Genomic DNA, 13057 nt, shown 5'->3' with positions numbered 1-13057 from the left:
AAAAGTCACATTACATACAAAGAAACAAAAAAGGAGAACAGCAGCTTATCACTGCAAAGGAGAAGACAGTGAAGAAAATTTGCCTTAAAATCAAGACTCAATTATATACCACCTACAGTAGATCAAATGTACATATAAAGACAAAAATATGTTTAAAAAGATGTAACATAATATAGTATGCTAACACTAATTAAAGGAAGCAGAATGGTTGAATTACTATCTAAAAAAGATTTCAAAGCGAAGAATTCTACTGTAGGTTAAGGGGATAATTGCAAAATGGTACAGGGGACAATTCATCAACAAGACATAACAATCTTAAATGTGTATGCCCTAAACAACAGAAATTCCAAACACATGAAACAAAAACTAATAGAACTTCAAGAAGATGTAGACAACTTTACTATTAGTCAGAGATTTCAAGATTACTTCCTCACTGACTGATAGAAAAAGTACACAGAAAATAGGTAAGCTGTATAAGACCAGAGCTATTCTATCAACCAACTTAATTGACATTTATAAACTACTTAACACAACCACAGTGCAATAAAATTTATTTTCACATGCACACAGAACATTTACCACAATGGACTATATTCTGGACAAAGATAAATAAATAAAAGAATTCAAATAATAAAAAGTAGTTTCTTTTATCACATCGAGTTAGAAATCAATAACAAAAAAAGATACCTAAAAATATCCCCAAATATTAAAAATTAAATTATATATTTCTGAATGACAACCTGTGGACTGAAAAAAGATCAAAGGAGAAATTTTTTAAAATTCAGTACTTTGAACTGAATGAAAACAAACACACCAAGTATCAAAATGTGTGGGGCATTGCTAAAACAGAATTAGAAATATCTTTGTAGTCTTAAATATCTATATTATTAAACAAAAACATCTCAATTTAATGACCTTGGCTTCCATCTTAAGAAATTAGAATGAAGAGCAAATAAAATCTAGAATAAGCAATAAAGGAAGTAATAAAGATCACAGTGGAAATCAATAAACTGGAAAACAGAAGCAATAGCAAATGATAAAAAATGGATCAAAAACCAAATAAAAAATCAAAAACTGGTTCTTTGAGGATATCAATGAATTTAATAAATTTCTAACCAGACAGATTACACATAAGGAGACAGCACATTTTACCAATAACATACTGAAAGATGGGGCATCAGTATAGATGCTAGTTACATAAACACTTTTGATGGGCTGTTATGTACAACTAGATGCCAATAAATTCAACTACTTAGATGAAGTGGAAAAATTCTTTGAAAGACAGTAAATAAAAACACTCATGAAAGTAGATATAAATAACCTGTGTAGCACTACATTTATTAAAGATGTTTTAATAGTGAATTATACCAAGTATTTAAGGAGGAAATAACACAATTTTTAAAAAATTCTTCCAGAAATTTGAAGAAAGAACACATCCCAAATTATTTTGTGAGGGTAGTGTTCTCCAAATAAATTATAAAAAAAAAATTAGACTTATATTCCTTATGAATATATAATCCCAAAATTCTTAATACTATTTTTTGCTAACTTAAATGAAAACACAGATAAAAAAAGATGATACATCATGATCAAAATTGTGCTATCCCAGTAATGCAAGATTGGCTTTATGTTTTATATCTGAACTTCATCAATTTAATTAACCATATTAACAGGGTAAAAAATATGACTATCTCAATTGATGTAGAAAAAATGTATCATAATCCAATATCCATTCTTGAAAAAAAAGATCATATCAACCTTGACACAGAAGTCACATTCCTTAGTCTAAGAAAGAGCAGCTATGAAAATTGTACAGATCATACCACATTTAATCATCAAAAACCCAAATACTTTCCCCTGAATGTCAGGAACAAGACAAGGATACTCAGCCTTATCACTTGTATTCAATATTGTAATGTCTTAGCCAGTGCAATAAATCAAGAAAAATTTAGTGACTTGGGTGTCTATATATGCAGAATTAAAAATGCTTGAATTCTTTTCTCCTTGAAGATCACCAGCATGCCTGGATGTGGGACTACAATACAGAGGTTATAAATTACACACTGGATGTGATAACATTATAGGGCACCCCAGGTGGCCTGGTGGATCAAATACAAGATTAAATTAAGAAACTTGAGTTGAACCTCTCTTGATAGTTAATGCTTACTTGAATTTATTTCTTTTCTTTTCTTCTTTTCTTTCATTCTTTTTCTCTTCTCTCTCTCTCTCTTTTTAAATAATGGAAGCCCTCTTTTGAGACAACTTTTCAAGCTACTCTCTTGGCTGTTTCCTTAGCTCTATCCTTCAAGCAAATCTGCCCGTAAAAACCCTGTGAGTTCACTCTCTGATTTTACCATGAGAGATCTTTCATTTTTTCCAAAACATCTCCGTGTTGGGCCTATCTTTCAAACAATCCTTGTTAATCGGGATAATTGACAAGTCAACAAGCATTATATCACACAAACACTACATGTACTTTATTTCTCATAGAACTCACAACTATCCTCTTAGTGTCTATTGTATGAATTTAACAGATACCAGAAAAATAGGACCAGAGACTCAAAGAAAATCACCCAAATGAGTAAAGGTCAATGCTAAAATTTTGAAATTGGAAATCTCAAGTCTCTCTGGCTTCAAAAACTCTTATTAGTAACATGACCTTTGGCGTGTTGCGTTGAGCTTCAAATTTCTCAGCTGGGTCGTGATCATTCATTTCATTCTCATGTATTTATTGAGCTGTTATATGTTAGACATGTGCCGTAGATACAACAGTAAGCTAAGCACAGAAATGACGTGCAGCCTAATAGGGTGACCAAATATTTTTAAAAATTACAATGAGAAATGAATAACTAGAAACTGATTACAAATACTCTGGATGATAGAAACACGATTCTGTATTTCATGCCTATGTACGTAAGGCATGTTTAGAGTAGGGATGGTCAGGGAAGATGTCCCTGAAAAATATCTTTTGAGCTCACGCCTGGAGGATAACAGGAAGTTAACTAAACAGAGGGGGAGAGGGTGGGTGAGGTTCCCTTGGGAAGTCCTGGACAGAGAAACCAGTGGGAGCAGATGCTCGCGGTGAGAGGAGCATGGCTTTCTCAAGGATCTTACTTTTGTCAATGGTGCTGGATGGGGTGTCGGGGCGATTTCCACAACAAACTCTGAGTAATCAGTGCGGTTGTTCTGTGGTTTAAAGTGAAAGAGAGGCAAGGCCAGCCAGCGGAAAGTGCTTTGTAAATTAGAAATCACTATGTTAATGAGAAGGTTTGTGGAGGTTTTGCTGGTTTCTCATTTTAAAAGACTGTCACGTTTTCCCCCCAAACTATTCTTAGATTCTTAGCGTAGAGTGGAATCTTTCATGGTGTGAAACTGGGGTTTACAGAGGCGCTTCTGTTTCAACATGACTTAGCTGGAGACAATTCTCAACAGAAGTTAGCTTAACTCCTGGGGTGAAAATGTGCTTCAAAGCATTCAATACGCAGTCCCTGGCTCTTTCTAAAGAAGCCATCCTCAGACTGACAATTACGTATTTGTAGTTTGATTAATCATAAATGTGTGTTTCTTAGCCGAAGAGGGGAGAGCCAGAGAAACCCGGGCTGTTTCACAAGCCAGAGAGCAGAGGAGAATTTTCCCCATTGGAGAGTGAAGGAAGAGGAGGAGGGAGAGATGTAAGCTGGTGACTGACGGGTTGGTAGCTAAGTGGTCCTGCGGGAAAAGAACAAATCCCCACATGGGAGTCTTGCCCACCTTCCTCCCAGCTTTGCTTTCTAGGAAGGGCTGCACCACACCCTCTTTTCAATGCAAGAGATGGCGGGTAAGGACCCATCTCCTTCCTGATCAAAACTATTTTCTTTCACTCAGAACACTTAAGAACAATTACTTGCGGAATACAAGTTCCAAGTATCTATATAAAAGCTCTTAAGACTCCTGGCCTGACTGCGCAAGTGGTTTAGAAGCCTGCTGACAGATACTGCTTGAAGTGTTCGATGTTGCTGATGACGATTGTTCTCTCTGGATTTAACCTGACCGTCAGTCAAGGAAAGGCAGACAGGGCCGGGTGACATGCATCAGCAGGGGGCTATTACACTGGCTCTGCCACTGTAGTTCATTTGTCACCAGGTAAGCAATTTATCAACCATGCAGAGCCTCAGGATCCAGGTCTGTGAGATGCTTACCAGAAGATTCCCTTCTAACTATAAAAATAAATTCCTTATTTAGATTGATTAATTTTAGGTTTAAATTAAAATAAAACAGGCTACTTAGATGATCATAAATATAACAAGTAAGGTTACCCTTCTGGAATGAAAAAAGACCTCCTAACTAAAGTCCACGTACTGTACTGACAGCCTGGTTTCTGCGGATGAGGATGAGGGAAGCAGAAACAAAAACAGACTGAGGTGAAAGCCACAAGGCCAGGATCTAGAACACTGCCGCTGATCACCGTGTGCTCCTTTAATCTCTGCTCCTTGACCTGTCAGAGACTGAGTTTCTTTCCTCCTTTGAGAAATCCTATCCTACCTCAAGGACAATGTAAAGATAACAATCAAGACATGTTTCTGTAGCGCTTGACACTCCGTAAAAGTTCCTCCTCGTTTGTAATCTCAGTCCCTTCACATACCGTAACCTTTCTAAGGAGGATGGGAAAACCCAGGTACAGGAAGGGTAGGGTTTCTCCATGTAACAAAATCCCATCCTCCTGATGTGGCAAAACCACACCCTAACCCAGGGTCCAGCGCTGTGGCTCTTCAGTGAAAAGTGCCACACAGATGTAGAGGTCTCTTCAGGACAAAACCTATTCAATTTGCCCATCAAAGAAATGAAGGTGAGGACACCAGGGAGGGGAAGAGTGACATGCCTGGGGGCGGTGGGGTGAGGCTGATCCCTGGTGCCTGTGGGTCCCTGCCCTCCACCACTACACCCCTGCTCTTCCCCCTCTTTCAGACCCTCCACCACCCATGGTACCTTCCATTCTACCTCCCTACCAGGGACCGGAGCCCACCTCATCTCTTTTATCCTCTCCACACTTTTCTTCTTAACATCTTATATTACTGTGACTTCCAAGTCCTTTGTTAGAAAAAGGTGTTAGGGAGAGGAGACCACAGTCCTTGTAAGCAACACGGTCAGAAGCTATGCTTACTCAGTCTGCGGGCTGTTAGCCCCACGCAGCGCACAGCTTTCCACTGAGCAAGTGAAGGACAAAAAAGGCCATTATCAAAGTCAATGATGCTGAAATTAAGTTGCTGCAGTAAGGGTCATGCAGTATAATTTTTAGAGCTTCTTATATCAAAAAGTCATTGAAAATGCTAAACCGAATGGAGAGATGCAGGAATTACAGAGCTGTAACCATGCAGCTGGTGACTGTGCATTCCTGCTGTTTATTAGGTTAGACAATCTTCATTCATTCATTCAAAGTCCTTTGTGGATCATGTTCCATGTGTCAAGTAATATGTCAGGGGTTTTAAGAAGAAAGACATAAGCTCTGTTTTAGAAGAACAGAGACGTGTTAAACACACGCGCCACACCTGCCACTGCTCCTTCTGTGACCCTCCTGTGACCTCTCCGGCAGGCCTCCCTCACCAGTCACTTGGAGCACACTGACTCTCAGGAATCGTCTCGGCACAGTGCAGCCGATCCCAGAGTAGCTGAGAGTGGCGACCCTTTCTGTCTCCTGTCGCTGCAGAACTGTTCGTGAATACATCATCGTGCTCCTACACTGAATTTGAAGCCCACAAGATGCCCCGTTTCGGCCGCATGAATATATACATACCAAGAAAGGTTGAGTTCCCTGTCAGTCTTCTACTTGGCGTTCTAAGTGGTTTTCTGCCTCAGGTGCCCAGTTGCTGACATCACTAGTGCCCTTCAAGTTGGCAAGGTTGCAAATAATTTTCAGGAAGAGTTGCACGGGTATTAAAGACCAGCTTTTTGCTCGTTGTAGGAAGACCGCAATTTCTTTTCAATCAAGAATGTCTTCAGTGAGAATTTACAGAGTGCTTTTTTGTGTCAGTCACTCTGTTGGACACTGCAGATACGGGAACAATGAGAAACCATTTTTGACTTCAGAGATGTATGAAAATAAATATCCATCACAATAAGGCAAGGATAGAAGAATGTACAAGGCTCTAGGAGAATCCAGGGGAGAAAATGATTAGTCCTGCCAATGAGCATCATAAAATGGATTAAAAGGGAGGGCTATTTGAGCTGGATATTGAAAGGTAAGTGGAGTGGGGTAGGTGGAGAGGGTGAAAATCAGCTTCCCAAGGAAAGGGGGAGCGGGGAAGCCAAATACACTGAGGTTTGAAAATGTGTCCTGCAAAACAAGGCTGGTAAAATAGTTTGGGCTCAGATTGTGAACAGATCTGAATGCCATGTTCATAATACTATAAATGAAAGAGCAAATAATATCCTTGACTTGTTTATTAACATTATTTCAAGTTTGTGTAATTTCTAGGCTGACTGTCCACAAACCAAGGGACTGTTGCTTCTTGCTACTAAATGAGCTGGGACATCAACATGGGAAATCTTCTGTGATCTCCTAGAAGGAAAGAGAAGAGAAGGGAGGAAGGAAGGAAGGAAGGAAGGAAAGGAAGGAGGGAGGGAGGAATGCAAAAAAGAAGGAAAGAAGAGAGGGAGGGAGAGTGAAAGGGAGAGGACGTGAGAGGGAGGGAGGTAGAGATAAACCACAACTAAAAGAAAAGAAGAAAGAGGAGAAAGTAAAGAGGGAAAGAAAAAGGAAGAAATCATTTGGGGCCACTGCCAACAAGAGTTAGGAAAGCTGATTTCTTAAGATAAACTGAAGTAAAACAAAATATGCTCCATATGTTGAAACTGTATACTTAGTTTGAGATAAACAAAAACATGTTTGGAGAATAGCTGCCACAATTAAAAAGAAATTAAAAGAAAGAAAGAAAAACCATCTGGGGGATAAATACATATTTAAACACACGCACACACACACACACACATACACACACACAGGCAAAAACACACAGTGATTCCAAAACCTGAAGTTTTTCTTGATTTAAAGTAACCTCTCTTGTTGCAAAAGGGCGTTGCATCAGTCCTTGCCCAAGCACCCCGTGTTCTACGCTGGAGCTACATAGGCTGCTTCGCATTACTCAAACCCCAAAAGACCTTTCCAAATCCTGTCCTTTGCTCCTGGTTTCTTCTGTGCTGTGAATGCACGCCCTGCCTTTTCCCTCTGGCTGACTCCAACCTACCGCTGGGTGCCCAACTCAAGTGTCACCTACTCCGAGCAGTGCACCAGGTACACATCAAGGTCGACAGTATCTTCTTCATCTGTAGACTTTATGCACACGTATTGGTTTCCTGTGGTTGTCATAGCAAAGTACCACAAACTGAGTGGCTTGAAACAATAGCTTATTGTTTCAGAGTTCTGGAGGCTAGAAGTCTGAAATTAAGGAGTCATACTCAGGCTTGGTTTCTTCTGAGGACTTTGAGGGAGAATTCAGCCCACGGTTTTCTCCTAGCCTCTAACAATGGCTGGCAATCTTTGGTATCCTTCAGACTGCAGATGCATCTCTCCTGTTTCTGCCTCCATCTTCACGTGGTATCCTCCCTGTGTCTCTGTGTCTTCACATGGTCATCTTCTTAGAAGGACACCAATCATGCTAGATTAGGGCCCCACCCTATTCCAGTAGCACCTCATGTTAATTTACAAGTCATATCCACAACTACCTCATTTTAAAATAAGGTCACTTACTGAGATACTAGGGGTTAGGACTTCAGCATTTCTTTTGAGGGACATAATTTAACTCATAATGAAATGTCTCTAATATAGATCTGGTTTCACTCAAGGAGTCAGATGTATGCATGTCTGAGTCCCCAATCCCCAAGGAAGTTGATAAGAAACTCCATTTCAAGGACTATATTATTTTTCAACCTTGTTATTTCCAAGACTGAGCATAGTCAGTTTAGTAAATTTATAGTTCATGTCTTCTAAATTGAATTACATATTGAAAATTTGGGGCAGAGCAGTTCTGATTAGAGCTAAAAGGAGATTAGGTGGCAATTAAGTCTACACTTGACGGGACACAGCACATGTTATTACACTTCCTGGACAGAGATTTCTTCCCCTGCAGAGGGCGATGTGACGGAGGAGAACTCTTGCCTGGAATAAGCCAACGGGATGAGCATCTGAGAGTAAAAGACCCATGTTTCATTGTAATTCTGTCTGGGTAGCTATATAGTACTGATACTATCACGTCTCCTTCGTTTGTCTCAGTTTATCCTCAAAAGATGAGAATTAGATAAGAAAGAGGGTGATTTTAAAATGTAAAGATGCATAGGAGCTCTCTTTTCAAATGAAATCTCACTTATGCCCCAATTTAAATGGTAGATCTTTGTGAAGCTGCCTGAGATCAGGGGAAGAAAGGGAGCCTGGAATGCCACTGGATCAGCCATCCCCAAGGGGTCTCCGCAGGAAGTTCTGAAGAATTCTGGAAACTTAAGTTTAAAACTACTTGGCAGATGAAAGGTTAGTTACAGACACAGAGGGTCACCTGTAAAAATGAAAAGAAGAAGGAAGAGGACAAAGAGAAAGAGGAAGAAGAAAGGGGGAAGGGACGGGGGAGGGGAAGGAGAAGGGGAAAAGTGAAAACTTATTAGAAAGTAAGATGCTAGGGAGGAAAATTGTAAGACGGGCCAAGGATCTTGGACAAAACTTTTTATGGCTATAGAAAGGTATTTCAAAGTGTCCTCCCAATTTTGTCTTTATATTTATATAGTCTATTCTAAATTACGTTGGCTAGATGTTTCACAAGGACATTGTTGTTTTTAACAGTATTGTAACTACAACATCACAAAGGTAACACAGTCTGAAAGAGAGACAGAGGATGTGGACAACTCCATGCAAATTTCAACTAATGGATCAGAGGGAGATGAACTTGTATGCAAGTTAGTAATATCCAAAAACAACTTTATCGTAACTACTCCTTTGCAGTTTTTGCTCCAGCAGTCATAAATTGGTTCTATTTTCCAGGGAACACATTTTGTGGCAGGATTCTGTCCCTTGGTGAATGCTAAGCCTTCATTTTGACGCACCCATCCCTACTTTCAACCCCTAGTCTTCTTTCCAAATGTAACTTTAACTTAACATTCTCCAGGAAACCTCGTCTGAATACTGAGGTCCAATTAACCTCACTCTTCTCCATGTATCTCTGAGCACCCTCTGTATCGTGAATTAAATGATACCTTTGTCCTATCACATTGACTTGTAATCTGTTCAATTGCTGCTTATTTGCAAATAATGAGTCATTCTGGAGCAGTCTTCTTTGTATCTTTACTCCTCAGTACTTATTCACCATTCTGGGTACATGATGGATACTGTAAATCTTTGGTGACTGAATAAATTAATGTATAGGAGTGTTTGTTTCAAACTGTTTTAAAGTTTTCAGGTAATCTTAGAAAAGTATCAAGATGAGCGTAGGCATTATTTGAATGCTGGCATTCCATTTAATTTGCATAAGAGAAATGAAATAGTGCAGTCAAATCTCTGGTGGCTTCATAGTCCCGATTCAACGCAGTTGCGAAGAGGGAACACAGAAAAAACAGACATTTTTGCGAATGTATCTTGGAAATTAGCCCAAGAGCCAAGTGTTTTATTTTAATGGTGTGTTTCTTCTCTCATACCACGACTAGTAAACATTTCAGATCACACACACACACAATGTTTGTTTGTATTTACTGTAATTCCCTGTGCAGCTCCAGCTGCTGGGACCATTTAGGTATCTAATACATATTTGATGAATAGAATAAATGAAGGGACATGAATAAAGTGAGCTAAGATTCTAACATCCATTAGCAAGCTGTTAACAGTTTTCATCTGCCTAGTTTAAATGCAGGCCATCCTTTTGGAGAAAGGGAATGGGAAAATGTGGTACGAATAACTGATCTGTTCAGTGCTTTTGAATCAATACTTAAAATGTAATCACTTGTAAAACGTTTGGTTCAGCATGAGGTAGAGTACTGCATTTGGCTTCAGGTTTGTCCCCACATTTCGGTGTGATATTAACTTTTTGGCTAATAAGATCGACTTTGGTCTCACCTATACTACTATAGTCTGACTTTATGACACAATGACCAGATTTTTCTTTAGGTCTAATATAGTCCGATATGATTCTGACATGATTATACATGAAGCTGGACCATTACAATATGCGTACATCTCAGGCAGGCTTTTAACTTGGTATCTTTGGTAGGCAGGCATCAGCTCCAAATGTTACTTTAAAGAAATAAAATTTTGTCTCTTTGATTAATTTCAGGGGAAGTTTTTGAAAAAAACTCATCCACTGTGCCTCAAGCGACGTACCTTTGGCTCCATACTTTTACACTGCACTCTTTCTTCAAAAGAGCTGCAATTAAGTGGAGACCTCCTTGGAAAAAAGCGTTATTGAGCATGATTTAAAAGTGATCTTGGAATGGGAGTGGTAAGGGAATCTCACTTATTTCCTCACATAGCTTATCAAATATATCATCCAACTCTATACCATACTGCCTCGAGAATTCTGGCAAGTTAAGTATTCTCCACTTCCTTACCCTTCCCACTCATTTGTAAATGATTTCCCTGATGGATGTCAGGGTGACATGCCATGTCTGTTCATGTGTTTATAGTAGCTTAAAACTCACAGTGTTTTCATCTGCATTATCTTGATAGAGCCTCGCAAGTCTTAGTAAAATTAGCTGATTAGATTTCTGCTCATTTTTCAAATAAGGAAATTGAGGCTTAGAGCTCTTAAGATTGATGAAAGCATACATGATGAAAATGGATGGCATCGTGCCTTGAACCCAAGTGTTTGATTTTTAGTTCAAGGCTAATGACTACATCATAGTGCCATAATGGGCATTCAAGAAACAGCCTTGCTTGTTCATACATTCTTTCCTTCAGCATATTTCCTGAGCATCTGTTATTTGCAGGTATTCTGCGTGGTGTTGGTGTTACAATGGTAATTAAGACATGACCCTTTTTTTCACTGAGTTTGTAGTAGGGGAGAAAAGGACATAAGCAGTTACAAAGTTACCAACTCACTCAGAAAAGGAGTTAAACAAACACAATCACTGTTTGGGGGGACACATCACAATAGCCACTGTTGGAATAAATTAAGCAAAAGAAAGATAGGTTTCATCCGTGGACTGCAGCCTGCTCCTAGAAATTGTGTTTTCTTCTGATTTAATTCACTGCAACAACTGGAAAAAATGTAACACACTAGCTATAACCTCACCAAACTGTCATTTAGTACAAATTAATCAAATAGGAAATAAGTTTCAAGGCCTGGGAGTAAATCAGTGTGAGAGGTTGGCTTTTCTGCTTGGAAAGATTCATTTCTATAGGACTTCCAGTAATAAAAGAACAGGATGCCTCTTGAGTATCGAAAGTAAGGAAATTTGGAATGATAAGCCCAAAATTACCGCATGGAATGAATCTTTTTCAAGGCAGCTGCTAATAAAAGAAGCTGTAGTCATTCCTGCGTTTTCAGTATTGTGTCCTCTAAACAGTTGTCCCCAAAGAGACATCAAGAGTTTCCACATTTCACAGCTTCACCTTGAGATTTCCTCTCCTCTTGGTAATGCTTAAACCAGGACAGAAACTGCTTGCAATCACTGTTAAGTATTCAGGGGCGTAAGGAAATGGTGGCAAACACTTCCTCCTAAGAAGAAGAAACTATTTAAAGAAAGCGCAAGGAAGAAAAATATGGAAGTTGTTACTTGGATTGCTATTTGTAGTTGTTTAATTTTACTCCGCTGGAAGTAAGGCCAATCACAGGAAAGAGCAAGTTACTATTATTGGGTAAAGAACATCTCAGGCTTTTTTCAGAACTGGAACATAAAGCTTGGAGGGAAGAATTTTAAAATGATGTGCTAACTGAGAAAGACACCCAGGAGCACGCTGTTAAAGATGGGGTTCATCATCTCATTGAATGAAAGAAGGCTATTCCGGGGATCTCTGAGATCTGCTGGATTATTCATGTGGTTGATCCCCAAATATAATTGCCCTTGTGGTTCCAATTTTAGTATCTGTGCTGCCAAAGCAAACATAGGATTCCAAATGGGCAAATGTTTATCATCACTGGGCTTCTATGTAGTGTAACTAATATTCATCAGCTTCTCTTCCTTCTGGGCCGTGAACTAGCCACATGCCGTACTTGGGCATGCTGCAGGAAAGTCTAGCGTGGTTGATTTATTGGATTTCTTAGGTTTGATTTTTCATACCTAAATCATTTTCAACGATTTGGGCCATTTGTCCTTGAGATAGTTTGGCACTTTCAGAAAGTCTACATTGCAGGACTATATTTTGATTGACCATACAGAACATTGGAGGCTGAAGCTGACAAAATTGGATGACAACTTGCTGCAAAGGCTTGTGCGGATGTCAAAGCCAGTTTAGTGTTTTGGCAGCAGATGGAATTTGCAGATAGCCTCCATGGTCATCGCAAGTTGCCAGAATGGTTTTGTATGTACCCTTCATGGAAATTGAGCTGAGCACTTGACTGGGTGCGCACCTCTGGCTCTCGAAATTAGGGAGACCTGTAATGCCCCAACACTTTCTGGACCAGACCCTCAATTACTGTTCATATTCAGCATGAAGCATTTTCTTGAAGAATCAGAAAATCGAAATATCACTGTTAAGAAATAGAAAATGGATACTCTTTCCATTTAAAAACAGGAGTAAATACCATTAACGTATATAATTGAGAAAAGACTGGAAGCTGATTTAAAATGTTTGAGACGCAGGATGCAGAAAAATGCAGCATTATATCATTTCTGTGTTAACTTTAAAAAATGATGTTTGAAATGAAAACAAAAATGGATATTCAGGGTCAAATTATATATATTACAGGTATTATCTGAATTCTTCTACCATGTTATTTACTTTTTATGAAACATTGATTATTTCATTCTATTTTTAGAAATCTTCAGTGAGGAAATGTCACAGAATAAATTCATATTACACGTTTTAAAAATCACTAATTGCATCTCTACTGTGTGCAAGTGATTGCTCTAAGCCTGTGGGGAGAAATGATTTAGGAATCAATCCATT

The 13057-nt window shown here is 39.0% G+C and overlaps 1 pseudogene; it reads left to right on the top strand.

Moving 5' to 3' along the window:
- The first annotated feature begins 3810 nt into the window (after positions 1-3810).
- Positions 3811-12802, top strand: LOC102527591 (metalloendopeptidase OMA1, mitochondrial-like; annotated as a pseudogene).
- Positions 12803-13057: the final 255 nt, after the last annotated feature.

This window comes from Vicugna pacos, chromosome 25 (genome assembly GCF_048564905.1).
Source record: "Vicugna pacos chromosome 25, VicPac4, whole genome shotgun sequence".
In the NCBI taxonomy this organism is placed as follows: Eukaryota; Metazoa; Chordata; class Mammalia; order Artiodactyla; family Camelidae; genus Vicugna; species Vicugna pacos.
The sequence above is the reverse complement of the archived record's forward strand: the minus strand, read 5'-3'. Positions and strand labels throughout refer to the sequence as shown.